The sequence below is a fragment of the Mauremys mutica genome, chromosome 2 (genome assembly GCF_020497125.1).
Source record: "Mauremys mutica isolate MM-2020 ecotype Southern chromosome 2, ASM2049712v1, whole genome shotgun sequence".
NCBI lineage: Eukaryota > Metazoa > Chordata > Testudines > Geoemydidae > Mauremys > Mauremys mutica.
The window spans coordinates 230257405-230272815 of record NC_059073.1 but is presented as its reverse complement, the minus strand read 5'-3'; the positions used below and the strand labels follow the sequence as shown (position 1 = coordinate 230272815).

The 15411-nt window shown below is 48.0% G+C and overlaps 1 long non-coding RNA gene across 1 annotated transcript in view; it reads right to left on the bottom strand.

Moving 5' to 3' along the window:
• LOC123364883 overlaps positions 1-13277 on the bottom strand; it is a 46741-nt gene extending 33464 nt beyond the window's left edge. Inside the window, exon 1 of the long non-coding RNA XR_006577323.1 lies at positions 13140-13277. This is a non-coding gene — a long non-coding RNA (uncharacterized LOC123364883). The remainder of the gene's footprint in view (positions 1-13139) is intronic.
• Between the last annotated feature and the right edge of the window lie 2134 nt (positions 13278-15411).

The window sequence follows — 15411 nt, the reverse complement described above, 5'->3', positions numbered from 1 at the left end:
AACATTTTTAATAGGAACGGAGCGTGCAAAGCCACAAAAATTGATTGGGGGTGGGGCTTCAGAAACAGGTGTAGTATCTGGGAAACTTCTTTTAATGGATTTCAAGAAAATGACCAGATTTCAAGTTCTTAGGGTCCTATTAGTGCCTACTGACAAATGTAAAAGCCAACTCGCATGACTTGAGGGGCAGCTAGCAATTACCAGAGATGTGCGAATGTTCTGTGAAGAAGACCTATGCAAGCATAAGTCACCTCCTTTCAGGTTTAGGGGCTCATGCTGAAATCAGCTGAGATTTGTGTGAACTATTTGCCAAATCTTTCTGCTGTCTGTGGATTCTGGACCACAGTAGAGAAACTTAGTGCAAATCAATTCCTTTCTGGTTTACACCAGTGTAAGCAAGGGGAGAGTCAAGCCTCAGCTGTGCATCCCAGATCTTCACAAGGAAGGGAAGGATTTCAGATCTGCATTCCACACGCTGCAGTCAACTACCAACAGCAAAATGTGACTAGCTCCCCTATTGTGTTTAAATTACCTGTCAAGAGTGAGCATAAAAGGGGTGGAGGCTATGCCTGTTTGCTTTTCCTTTATCATTCTCTTCAACCCTTCAGTAGATCCAGCCACCCACCTAGCTCCTCTCAGCAGCATCCCAACCAATACCACCAATCCATGTGGCAATGCATACATGTCACAGCATTAAGTTTTAATTTACAAGATATCAGGTAGATTTGTTTGCTTGTCTAAGGCCTGGTCTACACTAGGACTTTAATTCGAATTTAGCAGCGTTAATTCGAATTAACCGTGCACCCGTCCACACCAGGAAGCCATTTAATTCCACATAGAGGGCTCTTTAGTTCGAATTCTGTACTCCTCCTCGATGAGGGGAGTAGCGCTAAATTCGACATGGCTATGTCGAATTAGGCTAGGTGTGGATGCAAATCGAACTTAGTAGCTCCGGGAGCTATCCCACAGTGCACCACTCTGTTGACGCTCTGGACAGCAGTCCGAGCTTGGATGCTCTGACCAGCCACACAGGAAAAGTCCCGGGAAAATTTGAATTCCTTTTCCTGTCTGGACAGTTAGAATCTCATTTCGTGGTTGGACATCGGGGCGAGCTCAGCAGCACCGGCAGCAATGCAGAGCTCTCCAGCAGAGGAGTTCATGTAATCTCTGAATAGAAAGAGGGACCCAGCATAGAGTGACCGGGAAGTCTTGGATCTGATCGGTATGTGGGGCGAGGAGTCTGTGCTTTCGGAGCTGCGCTCCAAAAAACGGAATGCAAAGACCTACGGGAAGGTCTCCAAAGCCATGAGAGACAGAGGATACAGGCGGGATGCAACGCAGCGCCGCGTGAAAATCAAGGACCCCAGACAAGGCTACCAAAAAATCAAAGCGGCAAACGGACGCTACGGAGCCTGCCACCACTGCCCCACCAGTGACCATGGACTCTGACAATGGGACAGTGTCGACGGCCAGTTCCTCGGCGATGTTCGCGGACGGGGAAGATGAGGAAGGGTTTGTGGAGGACGAGGCAGGCGACAGCGCTTACAACGCTGGTTTCCCCGACAGCCAGGATCTCTTCATCACCCTCACGGAGATCCCCTACCAACCCTCCCCGGCCGTGAACCCAGACTCTGAATCAGGGGAAGGAGCAGTCGGTAAGTGCTTTAAACATGTAAACTTTTATTCTTAATATAACAGGAATCTGAAGTATGTGTAAAGGAGGTCTCTATATATATAGGGATAAAACAGAAATCATCCAGGGAGATCTCCATGAAGCTCTCCAGGAGGAAATCGAAAAGCCTCCGCAGGAGGTTCCTGGGGAAAGCTGCCTTACTGGGTGCTCCGTGGTAGCACAATTTTCCGCGCCAGGCTTTATTGAGGTTTTCTGGGAGCATTGCCTCCATAATACTGGCAGCATAGGCTCCTGGTTTGTGCTGGCTTTCATCTTTGTGCATGCGCTCTCTATCTCCTTCAGTGACCCTCCTCAGGGAGATCTCGCTCGGCGACTACTGCATCTGATTAGGAAAATTACCATAATGTTACGCCTGGTCCAAAGTATTTTTAAAAAATCTCCGGACAGACGGCGTAGCAGAGAGTCAGCACGCTGCTGCGTGACAAGCGTAACGGAAAGCCAAAGAATCAACTGGACGCTCATGGAGGGAGGGGAGACTGAGGACGCAAGGTATCCCACAGTTCCTGCAGTCTCCGAAAAGCATTTGCATTCTTGGCTGATCTCCCAATACCTGTACGGTCAAACACATTGTCCGCGGCGGTTCAGGGCATAGCTCGTCAATGTACCCCCCTCCCCCACCCCCCCAGAAGGAAAAGGAAAAGAAACCGTCTCTTGACTCTTTTAAATGTCACCCTATGTGTACTGAATGCTGCTGGTAGACGCGCTGCTGCGGCACTGTACTGTAGCATCCTTTCCCCCCCCCATGGGTGGCTGACGGTGCAATATGACTGATATCTGTCGTCATCATCATGAGCCTTGCTGTAGATGGTGTAGTGCAATACGACTGGTACCCGTCCTCGTCATCAGCCCATAAGTAGACGGCCTGCTAACCGTATTCATCATAGCAACAGGGGGCTGAGCTCCATCAGCCCCCGCCCTTCATGTGTAAAGAAAAGATTCTGTACTGCCTGGACTGTCATAGCAGCAGGATGCTGTTTTCCTCTCCCACCACACTGCTTAATGTCCTGTCTGGACAATCATAGCAGCTGGAGGCTGTCTTCCCCTCATTTCATTTCAGTAACAAGTCACTGTTTCTTATTCCTGCATTCTTTATTACTTCAGCACACAAATCAGGGGACACTGCAATGGTAGCCCGGGAAGGCTGGGGGAGGAGGGAAGCAACAGGTGGGGTTGTTGCAGGAGCACCCCCTGTGAATGCCATGCAGCTCATCATTCCTGCATAATCTGACACGGAGCGGCTGTGCTCTCTGGTTCTCTAAAACACTGGATCTCTACTACACTAGCCCCATCTTCTATGCAGGAATTATTCTATTTTTAGATACCATAAAGGAGGGATTGACTCGGGGAGTCATTCCCAGTTTTGTCTTTTGCGCCCCCAGCTGATCTCGGCCAGGGGCACCTATGACAGCAGCAGAAGGTATAATGCAATACAGCTGGTAACCATCATCCCCTTGCCAATTTACAATGGCATGGTAGATGGTACAATATGGCTGATAACCATCTGTGCTGTCATGCAAAAGCAAATGAATGCTGCTGTGTAGCGCTGCTGAATCGCCTCTGTCCGCGGCATCTAGTACACATACGGTGACAGTGACAAAAGGCAAAACAGGCTCCATGGTTGCCACGCTATGGCGTCTGCCAGGGTAATCCAGGGAAAACGGGCTCGAAATGATTGTCTGCCGTTGCTTTCCCGGAGGAAGGAATGAGTGACTACATGTACCCAGAACCACCCGCGACAATGAAATTTGCACCATCAGGCACTGGGATCTCAACCCGGAATTCCAAGGGTCGGGGGACACTGCGATGGGGTGGAACAGGGGCAGAGTTTTTGGTTTCCGGATTGCCTGCAGCAGGAGTGCGCATGAGATAGGTGCTGTGCATGCTCTTGTTCACAGACACAGACTAGACTGTGTTCATTGTTCGCAAAAATGTATCTTTGCAAGGAATTCACTCCCTTTTTCCCATCACACAGCTTCGACTGTCTCCAGACCTGCCACAGCATCCCCCTCACAGAGGCTGGCAAAGATTAGGCGGCGAAAGAAAAAGACACGGGACGAGATGTTCGCTGAACTTATGGGCTGCTCCCGAGATGAGGCGGACCAGCAGAGCCAGTGGAGAGAGACCCTCTCTCTGTACCAGCGCTCACACAGCGAACGGGAGGAGAGGTGGCGTGAGGAAGACAAGCAGGCGACTCAAATGCTGCTTGGACTAATGAGGGAGCAAACGGACACGCTCCGGCACCTTGTGCATGTTCTGCAGGACCGCAGGCAGGAGGACAGAGCCCCCCTGCAGTGTATCTGCAACCGCCCTCCCCCGCCACAAAGTCCCATACCCCCCTCACCCAAAATAACCAGAAGGAGGGGCGCCAGGGGCCGTGAAAACTGTCACTGCACCCCAGCAGAGTGCTCAAGTACCCAAAAGCTCTCATACCCTAAATTTTGAGAAGTCCTTTCCTTCCCGCCTCACCCAAGCCCCCGTCCCAGTTTCATCCCCTAACTGTCTAGTTGATAATAAAAAATACTTTTCTGTTAATTACTGTTTCCGTCATGTTCTTTTAGAGGAGACTGTGTGTTATATCCTTGGGGGCAGCCGGTTTAGGAAGAAATCACTTGAGGCCAGACAGCAGACAGCTAACAAAACCACCATTTTATTTACAGACTCAGAGAACTCACTCAGCCGGCTGAAGCTGGCTGAGCTAACCCATAATAATCTAACTCAGTTGCCATAGCAACAAAAACCATGACAACCAAATACACAACATATTCCTCCCCCCCTAATAAGAACATCCCCTAAATAAAACACACACTAGACTAGAGAAGGAGGGTAGACTGCCTCCATTCCCGGCTAAACCCTGGGGATTATTTTGCCCCATAACCGTGGGTTCGCCCTAGCTAAAGATCCAGCCGATGAGGAGGCCTTCTGTCTCTAGGTGGATTACGGCGAACTTCTGGTGTTATTGCACCCAAAAGCACTAGGGGCTCAGGGTCCGCAGCACGAACGGGTGAGAAGGTGGTATCAGCTCGTGCTGGGCAAAGGGGTATCTCAGCCGCCGGCAGTAATGGAGGAGAACAGTCAGGAACAGGTGACTCGTGATTCGGTGCCTCACCAGAAGAGGTGAAGTCAGACCCCTCAACTGCAGATGGGTCCTGAGGACTGGCATGACCTGGCAACAGCTGATCTACATGTCGCCGCCAGGTAAGATTCTCTGCAGTCCGGACTGTGTAGGAAACAGGTCCTGTTTGAGTGATGACTGTGGCCGGGACCCATTTAGCTCTGGAAGTATAATTCCGAGCCAAAACTGGCTGTCCCGGGCTAAAGGTTCGGTCTTTTGCTCTGGGTGCCCGTCTGATGACTTGATATTGCTGCTGATGTTGCACAAATTGTCGGGGTTCAGAAGGTTTCAGCAGATCAAAGCAAGTGCGCAGCTGTCGTCCCATCATTAGAAAGGCCGGAGATGCGTGGGTCGTAGCATGAGGTGTGTTTCTGTAGGAAAGTAAAAAGGTATCCAGACGCTTTTGAATGGAGTGTTGTCCCCTTGCTGATTTCAAAGCGTTTTTCATTGTCTGCACAAATCTTTCAGCTAATCCGTTGGTGGATGGATGATATGGTGCTGACGTGATGTGGTGTATCCCATTTGCCTTCATAAAGTTTTGAAACTCCTGAGAAACGAACTGCGGTCCGTTGTCGCTCACAAGTTGTTCTGGCAGACCAAAACGACTAAAGAGTCCTCGTAGTTTTTGGATAGTGCTCTCTGCAGAAGTGGACTGCATTATAGAGACTTCTGGCCATTTAGAGTGGGCATCTATTGCCACCAAGAACATGCTTCCTTCAAGGGGGCCAGCAAAGTCAACATGAATACGTTGCCACGGGTTTTCAGGCCAGTCCCATGGGTGTAGGGGTGCCCACTGGGGTGCATTCCTCACACCCTGACATGACATACAAGCTTTTGCCTTCTCTTCAATAGCGCTGTCCAATCCAGGCCACCAAAAATAGCTTCGTGCAATTTCCTTCATGCGCACTATTCCACAGTGACCGGAATGTAGCTGTTCTAACATCTGTGATCTCAGTGGTGGTGGAATAATGACACGTCTTCCCCACAACAAACAACCAGATTGGACCGATAACTCCGTCCGCTTGGACATGTAGGGAACAAGGTCAGATGAGACCGGAGAGGTTTGTCGAGATTTTCCATGCATCACCAGGTCCATAACTTGGGACAATACTGGGTCAACGCGAGTTGCCTTCTTTATCTGAGTAGCAGTGATGGGTGTATTCTCTACCTGTTCAAAGTAGAAGATTTCCTTTTGGGCACTATCTTGATGTTTGACCGGCAAAGGCAACCTTGAGAGGCCATCTGCATTGCCGTGTAGAGTGGATTTCCGATATTTGATTTCATATGTGTGTGCTGAAAGTAACAATGCCCAACGTTGCATACGACTAGCAGCTAATGGGGGAATGCCTGTGTAGGGTCCAAAAATTGACGTCAGAGGTCGATGATCTGTAAGAAGAGTAAACTTTCGCCCAAACAGGTACTGATGAAATTTCCGAATTCCAAAAACAATTCCTAATGCCTCACGTTCGATTTGGGCATAGTTAGTTTCTGCTTTGCTTAGAGTGCGTGAAGCAAAAGCAATAGGTCTCTCTTCTCCTGAAGGCATAATATGTGACACGACTGCTCCCACTCCATAAGGGGAGGCGTCGCAGGCCAATTGCAGTGGTAAGGATGGATCAAAGTGCATTAGAACTTCAGAATTTAGCAATGCATCCTTAGCTTTGTTAAATGCAACATCACAGGCTTCAGTCCACTTCCAGGCCTTTTTCTGCCCAAGAAGCTCATGAAGTGGTTTTAGCAGTGTGGCTAACTGTGAGATGAACTTTCCATAATAGTTCAGGAGTCCTAGAAACGAGCGCAGCTGGCTTACATTTCGAGGTGGGGGAGCCTCCACAATAGCTTTAACTTTTGCAGGGGCCTTATGAAGACCTGCAGAATCAATGATGTGTCCCAAATATTCAACAGAGGGCTTGAAGAATTCACACTTGTCTTTGCGAACTCGTAGGCCATACTCTTCCAGTCTTTGTAGGGTAGCCTCTAAATTCTTTAAGTGATCCTCTTCATTTCTTCCAGTGACTACTTGCGCTACATTGATGACATCTTCATCATCTGGACTCATGGAAAAGAAGCCCTCGAGGAATTCCACCGTGATTTTAACAATTTCCATCCCACCATCAACCTCAGCCTAGACCAATCCACGCAAACAGTCCATTTCCTAGACACTACTGTGCTAATAAACGATGGTCACATAAATACCACCCTATACCGGAAACCCACTGTCCGCTATACTTACCTATGTAACCCTTCTGCCGGGCTGAAACGATAGCAGCAAGGGCCGGGTTCAATACATAGGGGTCCCTTCCCCACAACATAATGCAAAACCAGCTCGAGCCCCCACCCAGTGACCTGGGAAAATCTTACACTCACCCCTGGGCGCCTCGAAGAGGCAATACTTCCCCTCTCGCAAGCACAGAGTCTTGGTATAGCAGAAAAGGTTTAATTACATGACAAACAACAAGCATTAAACTGGGAAAATACCTCAGCTAGAGTTCATAGGTCAAACCGTGAGCAAATACCCACTCCAGCAAATTGGGCCATGTCCTTCTCTCGGGGCCCTTGAGTCCAGCAACCCCCAAATCACCCACAGTCCCAAAAGTCCCACAATCCAAAAGTCTCTGTCCCGGGTCAGTGCAGCCCCAGAGCTCAAGAGTCTCTCTGCAGAGGTCCCCCTCCCCAGCCTGGGTAGAAAAGGGCACCTTACGTGGTTTTGGGGCCAACTGCCCTGCCTCTTCGTGGGGTTCTGCTTCCACTAGTCATCTCCGCAAACAGCTCAGCTCCGCTTGCTCTGTGGGCTGCTCCGCTCTGCCAGCTGCTCTGGTCCACCAGCTGTCCTGGGAGCCACTCCAGCCATCCTCACGAGCTGCTTGGCTCCACTCACCCAGTGGCTGCACAAACTGCTCCACTCTGCTCTGCCAGCTGCTTTGCTCCACAGTATTGCTTCAGGCTCCCCCACTCAATAGCACAGTACTCAGTGCTCTCAGCTCAGCAAGTCCAGCTCTTCAGTGATTTCAGCTCTTAGTGATTCCAGCTCTTAGTAGGGGAGCCCCAGTACCAGTGAATTCAGCTCAGTAACCTGCATTTAGATTCTTAAGGGAATCAAAAATTAACTCTGACATTCCACAGTGGAGAGAGGCACAGGTGGAACTGGTGCTTCTAGCTCACACAAAGAGCCTGCACCACCCAGTACAGATATCTGTCCCCAGCCTCTCTCTTTTCAATGGGTTTTGGAACTCATGTGCCCCATCTAGCAAGCGCTATCCAGCTGACAATGAAACCCCCCATCACAAGACAATTTTGTAGTTCCCCAACATTTCATTCCTCCTGCCCCAATAACAACGAAATTGGGGCTCCCACAGCTGTGAAAATAACCATCCCATGCTGCTTTGCGGTATGCTAAGTGGGGTGGGAGTGCCCATGCAAATAACCGAAATACCAATGCAACACTTTCCGCACTCCCCATAATTTACCACCAAATGTCAGGGTGGGGCTCATCCTGACTCTGCTTACACCTACATGCCTCCAGCTTCCATCCCAGACACACCACATGATCCATTGCCTACAGCCAAGCTCTAAGATACAACCGTATTTGCTCCAATCCCTCAGACAGAGATAAACACCTACAAGAACTCTATCAAGCATTCTTAAAACTACAATACCCACCTGCTGAAGTGAAAAAACAGATTGACAGAGCCAGAAGAGTACCCAGAAGCCACCTACTACAGGACAGGCCTAAAAAAGAAAATAACAGAACACCACTAGCCATCACCTACAGCCCCCAACTAAAACCTCTCTAGCGCATCATCAAAGATTTACAACCTATCCTTAAAGATGATCCCTCACTCTCACAGATCTTGGGAGACAGGCCAGTCCTCGCTTATAGACAGCCTCCCAACCTGAAGCAAATACTCACCAGCAACCACACTCCATACAACATAAACACTAACCCAGGAACCTATCCTTGCAACAAAGCCCGATGCCAGCTCTGTCCACATATCCATTCAAGTGACACCATCATAGGACCTAATCACATCAGACACGCCATCAGGGGCTCGTATACCTGCACATCTACCAACGTGATATATGCCATCATGTGCCAGCAATGCCCCTCTGCCATGTACATTGGCCAAACCGGACAGTCTCTATGCAAAAGAATAAATGGACACAAATCTGACATCAGGAATCATAACATTCAAAAACCAGTGGGAGGACACTTCAACCTCTCTAACCACTCAGTGACAGACTTAAAGGTGGCAGTTTAAAAACTTCAAAAACAGACTCCAAAGAGAAACTGCTGAACTCAAATTAATATGCAAATTAGATACAATTAACACTGGCCTAAACAGAGACTGGGAATGGTTGGGTCATTACACTAATTGAATCTATTTCCCTATGTTAAGTTCTCCTCACACCTTCTATGGGCCATCTTAATTATCACTTCAAAAAGTTTTTTTTCCTCCTGCTAATGATAGCTCATCTCAATTGATTAGACTTTTCCTGTTGTTATGCATACTTCCACCTTTTCATGTTCTCTGTATGTATAAATATCTCCTGTCTGTATGTTCCATTCTGTGCATCCGAAGAAGTGAGCTGTAGCTCATGAAAGCTCATGCTAAAATAAATTTGTTAGTCTTTAAGGGCCACAAGTACTCCTGTTCTTTTTGCGGATACAGACTAACACGGCTGCCACTCTGAAACATCCCCAAGAGTTATTCTGTGGTCCGGGAAGAAACTACCTTCCTGCAGGCGTCTAAACAGACCAGAGTTCCTGAAAACACGCGCGTCATGAACTTTGCCTGGCCACCCGACGTTGATGTTGGTAAAACGTCCCCAATGGTCCACCAGTGCTCGCAGCACCATTGAAAAGTAGCCCTATTTCTCAGCAGTAGACTGTGGAAGAGGTGGACGATAAGGTGTGAGGAGTTGACAACGGCCATAACTGCAGCGGGCTCCGTGCTCGCAGTGCTGTGGCGCTCGCGCTGTCACTGAGCAGAAAAGTGCACGAACAGATTGCCCGCAGGCGCTTTCAGGGAGGGAGGGAGGGCGTGATTGATGGTTCAATGATGACAGTTACCCAAAACCACCTTCGACACAGTTTTCCCCCCAGCAGGCATTGGGGGCTATACCCAGAATTCCAAGGGGCAGCGGGGAGTGCGGGGACTGTGGGATAGCTTCCCACAGTGCACCGCTTCCAAAGTCAACGCTGGCCCCATTACTGTGGACTCACACAATCGAATTAGTGTATTTAGTGTGGATACACAAATTCGACTTCATAACGTCGATTCCACAAATTCGACTTAAGTTGATTCGAAATAGTCCTGTAGTGTAGACATACCCTAAGATAGGGGTTTATAGAACCAGCTGCTGCAACAATTGTCTTAGAAGCATCTTGTGGGTTAGAAGCGCTAAGTGTAGTCAAAGCGCCAGCGCTGTCCGTACTCCACCTCCCTGTGGGGAATAACGTACTCCACCTCCCTGTGGGGAATAACTTACAGCGCTGGGAGCCGCGCTCCCAGCGCTGGGGCTTTGACCACACTGGTGCTTTGCAGCGCCGCAATTTGCAGCGCAGGAGAGGGTGTGTTTTCACACCCTGCTGCAGTGCTGCAAATTTGCAAGTGTAGCCAAGGCCTAAGGAGGAATTTAGGATCATAGTTGGTTACAGTTTAAAAAGATCCATTAGATGGAGCCCATTCCCTTGCACGTGCAAGGTGTATTCCACTGCTAGATCCTGGATTATCTATTAAACGGATACTATACTTGGCTTTGGAAAACAAAATGGTCACTAATACAGAGAAATGTTTTCAGGGACTGAGCTGTGGCTCTCAGGGACTGGCATGGGAGGACAGCTGAATTCCACTGATAGGGATTCATATATAAAAGTTGTGGAGCGATTAGACAACATTTTGAAGTTAACTAAATACCCAGGAAGCAAACATATTTGCTTTGTAAATGGCACTTACTCTGCCTAGTCACTCTGCTTTTGCAGTTTCAATGATGCCACTAACGGAGGAGAAAATATGAGTCAGGCAAGAAGCAGAGGAAGAAGCAGTTTTGTTTCTACAGCCCACCATGCCCTCTAGTGATCTAACTGGGAAGTTCAGCCACACACCTGTTCTGCACCTCTTCAAACAAGCTGGCTGTTTTGCCTTTCCATTTTTTAAAGCACACAGTATACAATGTTTTCTAGTGTCTGTTGCGTTAACTGCCAGATTGCTTGCCCTGAAGTCCTCTGTTCACACCCATAGAATAGGCTCATCCTGGGAGTCAGTAGCACAAGCTTCCCTACATCTACTAATGTCCCTCATTTTTTTAATCCCCTCTAGCGGTAAAAAAGTATTCCACCTATGGGATTCCACCTATTACTTCATGGGCTCTCAGATGAGGCCTGAGACCACAGCCTACCATGCTGACCAATGCTGTCAGGTTGTTTCCTTATACTCTCCTGTCAGTCTGTGTCCATCAGTTTCTTGTCTTAGACTGGAAGCCCATTACAGTCTTATTGTCTTATTGTTCTGTGTTTGCATATTGCCTAGCACAATGGGGTCCTGGTCCATTCCTGGGGGTCCTCGGTGCTATGATAACAAATAATAAAATCAAGCTACCAATTAATTTGAGATAGACCAGCAAAGAGCCACTCAGTGATAACAACGACTGGTCATAACTACATCTCAAACCGTAACTTTAAAGGAAAAGGTCCTGTCTCACAAATAATCCCTTGAGCCACCCAGTCCCATATTTATTTGTTGCCATTTTAGCTTATGTATCATACGTCATTTTGTATTTGTAAGTAAATAAAAACAACACAACAAAGAGAGAAATTGAGGAAGGTGCTAAATAAGGGATAAACAAAGTCTTATTTGTCCACTTTTGTTTCTGATATATATATCCCAGTCAAGAGTTGGTTCCTAACAGAAGAAAGTTTCTAACCATCAGAGGAGTGAGGTTCTGGAACAGCCTCCTACCAGGAGCACTGAGGGCTAATAACCTAACTAGCTTTAAGATGAAGCTTGATACATTTATGAAGGGGTTTATATGATGAGGCTGCCTGCAATAGCAAAGAGATGGGACTTGATGAACCAGGAGGTCCCTTCCAGTCCTAAATTCTACACAGGTGGAAGCTCTAGCACAATAATGTGATTGCTGTTATTGAAGAATACAAGAGTAATCAAATCATGAATGTAGCAGGAGCTGCCAATAATTCAGTATCACAGAGCCTCTATAGCACTCTTCAGACATTTGGGACATTCTAGCCTAGCTTAATGGAAAGATCTGATCTGATTAATATAGCTGCTCATTTATACAAAGGACAGGCACTCAGCTACTATAGTGATGGGTGCAGTGTAAGAACCTGGAGAGAACAGAAAGAAGAGAGTGCAAGGAACTGAATCTTTAATGCTTGAGCTGGAAGTCTCTTACATCTTTTGAGTATTATCTTCCTGACAACATATCCCCGATGAAGGCACTTTATTCCTATTCCAAACCAAACTTTTTGGGGTGATCCTGGCATAGAGGAGAGAGTGGAATATTTCTGTCTTCTGAAAATGAATTCCCTGCTATCTGAATTCTATTGAGGAGATGACGTACTTGTAGTTTCCCCATTTCTTCATTCCTGGGCAGCATGCTCACAGTTTCCTCCACAGCCCTCCCACACACAGGAAGCTTCCACTGTGATCTTTATTCTTCAGGTCAGCAGCCAGAAGTTTGTGAATAAAAAGTAAAGTAGTCTTCTCCTCATCCCAAAACATCTTTACAGACATGAGGAGCAGTATAGCATGCTGCTCGTTCCTCTCCACAACCTGTTCCTCTATTAAGCCCAGCCTGGACGTGTCCCTCCATACAATGTCCCACCATCTAGTTGGTGGCTGGCCTCTACATATGATTGGCCTTGTGTCTGCATTATTTTCTTTGCCATCTTATAATCTGTTGGTTTTTTTTGTAGTGTCCATACCATAGTGTAACCTCCAAGGAGATTACCTAGATTCCTGGGGCTCTGTCTGCTGGCAGCTCAGGGAGAGGCACACTGTCCCTGGTAGGGAGGGGGAGCCAAGGCAGACTCAGAGTCTGCCCAGCAACCAATAGGGAGTGAGAGGCCCTTCCCAGGGAGTTCAGGAAAGGGGAGAAGCCATTTTTTGAGTCAGTCTGGAGCCAGCCAGGGCAAGGGCAGGACTGGCTGTGAGGGGATCTGGGGAGTCCCAGGCCTGCATGCAGGGTTCCCCCAGAGCAGGGCCAGCTTTAGGCTGATTCCCCCAATTCCCCCAAATCAGGCCCCGCGCCTAAGAGGGCCCTGCGCCCTAAAGAAGAGCGCCTAACTTAGATGCCTTTTTAATTTTTACTCACCCAGCGGTGCTCCAGGTCTTTAGCGGCACTTCAGCGGCGGGTTCTTCACTTGCTCTGAGTCTTCGGTGGTGGGTCCTTCAGTGCTGTGGAAGACCCGGAGCGAAGACCCGGAGCGCCAGCGGGTGAGTCATTCCTGCCAGGACCCTGTCAAAACTATTCGAACCAGGCTGCGCACTTCCAAAAGCTGGCCCTGCCCCTGAGAACTGGCCTCTAGGGACCTGAAAGCAAGATCCCTCAGCTGGGTTTTTCCTTCTCCACTGATGATTCCCAGTTTGTAGAGTTTTGCTGGGAAACTTCCCCAGCCAGGCTGTTAGCCCTTCAGCTCCCTAGGTGAGACCAGTCACCACATGGTCTGCTCTGCTCTGTCTGCTAGTTCAGGGCTGCTGCCTGCTGTGTGTGTGTCTGGACCCTGGGCTAGGAGACTACAGTTTGGATTTTAGTACAGTTGTGTAATCTGCACCTTGAGCCCTGCACCCCTTTGTGGTTAGGGGAAATCCTGGGACCGAAGCAGCCTGATTCCTGCCTGAAGAGGATCCCTGCCAGCAGAGATCAGCCCCTTTGCAGTGACTGAGGAGTCCAGAGTCATCTCTGAACCTGAGGATCATTCATGGAGTTTGTGAGTGCACCATCTTTTAGTTAGTCAGTCAGGGAATTTGTTTTGGGGATCCCCTACTCCCTGAACTGTATCCTCAAGCCAGAGAGTAAGGGTTTGGGGATTTTATAACCTGCTGCCAGTTGTGCCAGCAGCCGTTTTGATGCCCTAGGTGGCGGAAAGTCCCGCCCCAGAAATGGCGCCCCCGACGGAGGCGGCAGAAGGTCCCGCCCCCAAAATACCGACGACAACCGCGGTGGCCAAACATCCGGCCGCCATGGTCGCCGCCCCCCAAATGTTAGCGCCCTAGGCGACCACTTAGGTCACCTAATGGGTTGCGCTGGCCCTGCCTGCTGCATATTAAACCTGTGGAGGCATTTACCACCTTTTCCCACTTGTGAGTCCTTTGGGCTGTATTGAACCCAGTCAGCCACACTGCTAAACCACTGCAGAGAAGAATTTTGTGGTCATAGGTCATCAAGGGCCCCAATAAAGTATGTGTACCAATGGGAAACTAATCTTATATTTGCTACATCAAGTCACGTGACTGGGGAAAGTCACAGGTATTATCAGAGTGGGCACCAGTGACCCTAAAAATAGTGTTTTACCCTGTTATGTTATATTTGTCTCCTGTTTAATATAATTATTGTGTTGAATATATTGTATGTGTTCATGTTATTTCTTGGAAGTCCCCAACTATCTGGCAAGTAAGTGGGGATTACCCTGTGATTAAAGTTTTCCTCCCAAGCTGCCCTGGAGACCCTGCCAGGAAGGAGCGACGGGGGTGGAGGCACTGCCAAATAAATTCATAGGAAAAAATAAAGAAGATACACCCTGCTGAGTGGGTGGCCGGATCCAGAAGAACCCAGACCTGTCCATCAAAGCCTGTAAGCAGACTGACATTTAAGAAGGTAACTGGGTAGGGAGGGGGCGCTACAAGAGTAATCTTTTTGATTGCAGCCAGCACCCTGACTTCACATCCTACATGTCTTCTATTTTCATTTTTCTTAAAACCATTCCACTTTACACCTGTCATTTTCTGAAGAATTCCCATCTTTACTGCCTCCAGCCTTCTGATGTCTGTTTAAATGCAACTGCTTCCAGACCACAGACCACTGCTAGTACACTAGTTTGGTAAAATTTCACTTTGGTACCAAATGTAATGTTTCTATCAGCCCATAATTTTATCATCTTCTGTGCAGCACTTGTAGCTAAAGCACATCGCCTTTTAATCTCATCCTTGATGGAACCATTAGCACTGATCAAGCTTCCTAAGTTCAAATAAGATTTTACTTGTTCTATGAATTTACTCACTGTTGTATTTATCTACTGTCCCTTTTCCAAGACACCACCACGTCATCTTGGTATTTATTGTAAGTCAAAGACAACGACACCAACTTTCTGAGGCAGCAAAGAGTATTAATTCTAACCTGTCTGCCAGTTTTATGATGTCATCTGCATAAGCTAAGGAGACAATGTCACACCCTCCAATTTGTCTACAATTCTTTATGCCCAATTTAAGAACACGATGAAAAGTGACGGTGTTTCCATGCCTTTTTGTCTTACAATAAACTTTGACAGGAACTAGTTGCTTAATTTTTCCACCAATTCTTACTGCTCTACAGGCATCTTCATATATAACTTTTGTAAATACTGCCATCCTTTCTGGACCTCCATATG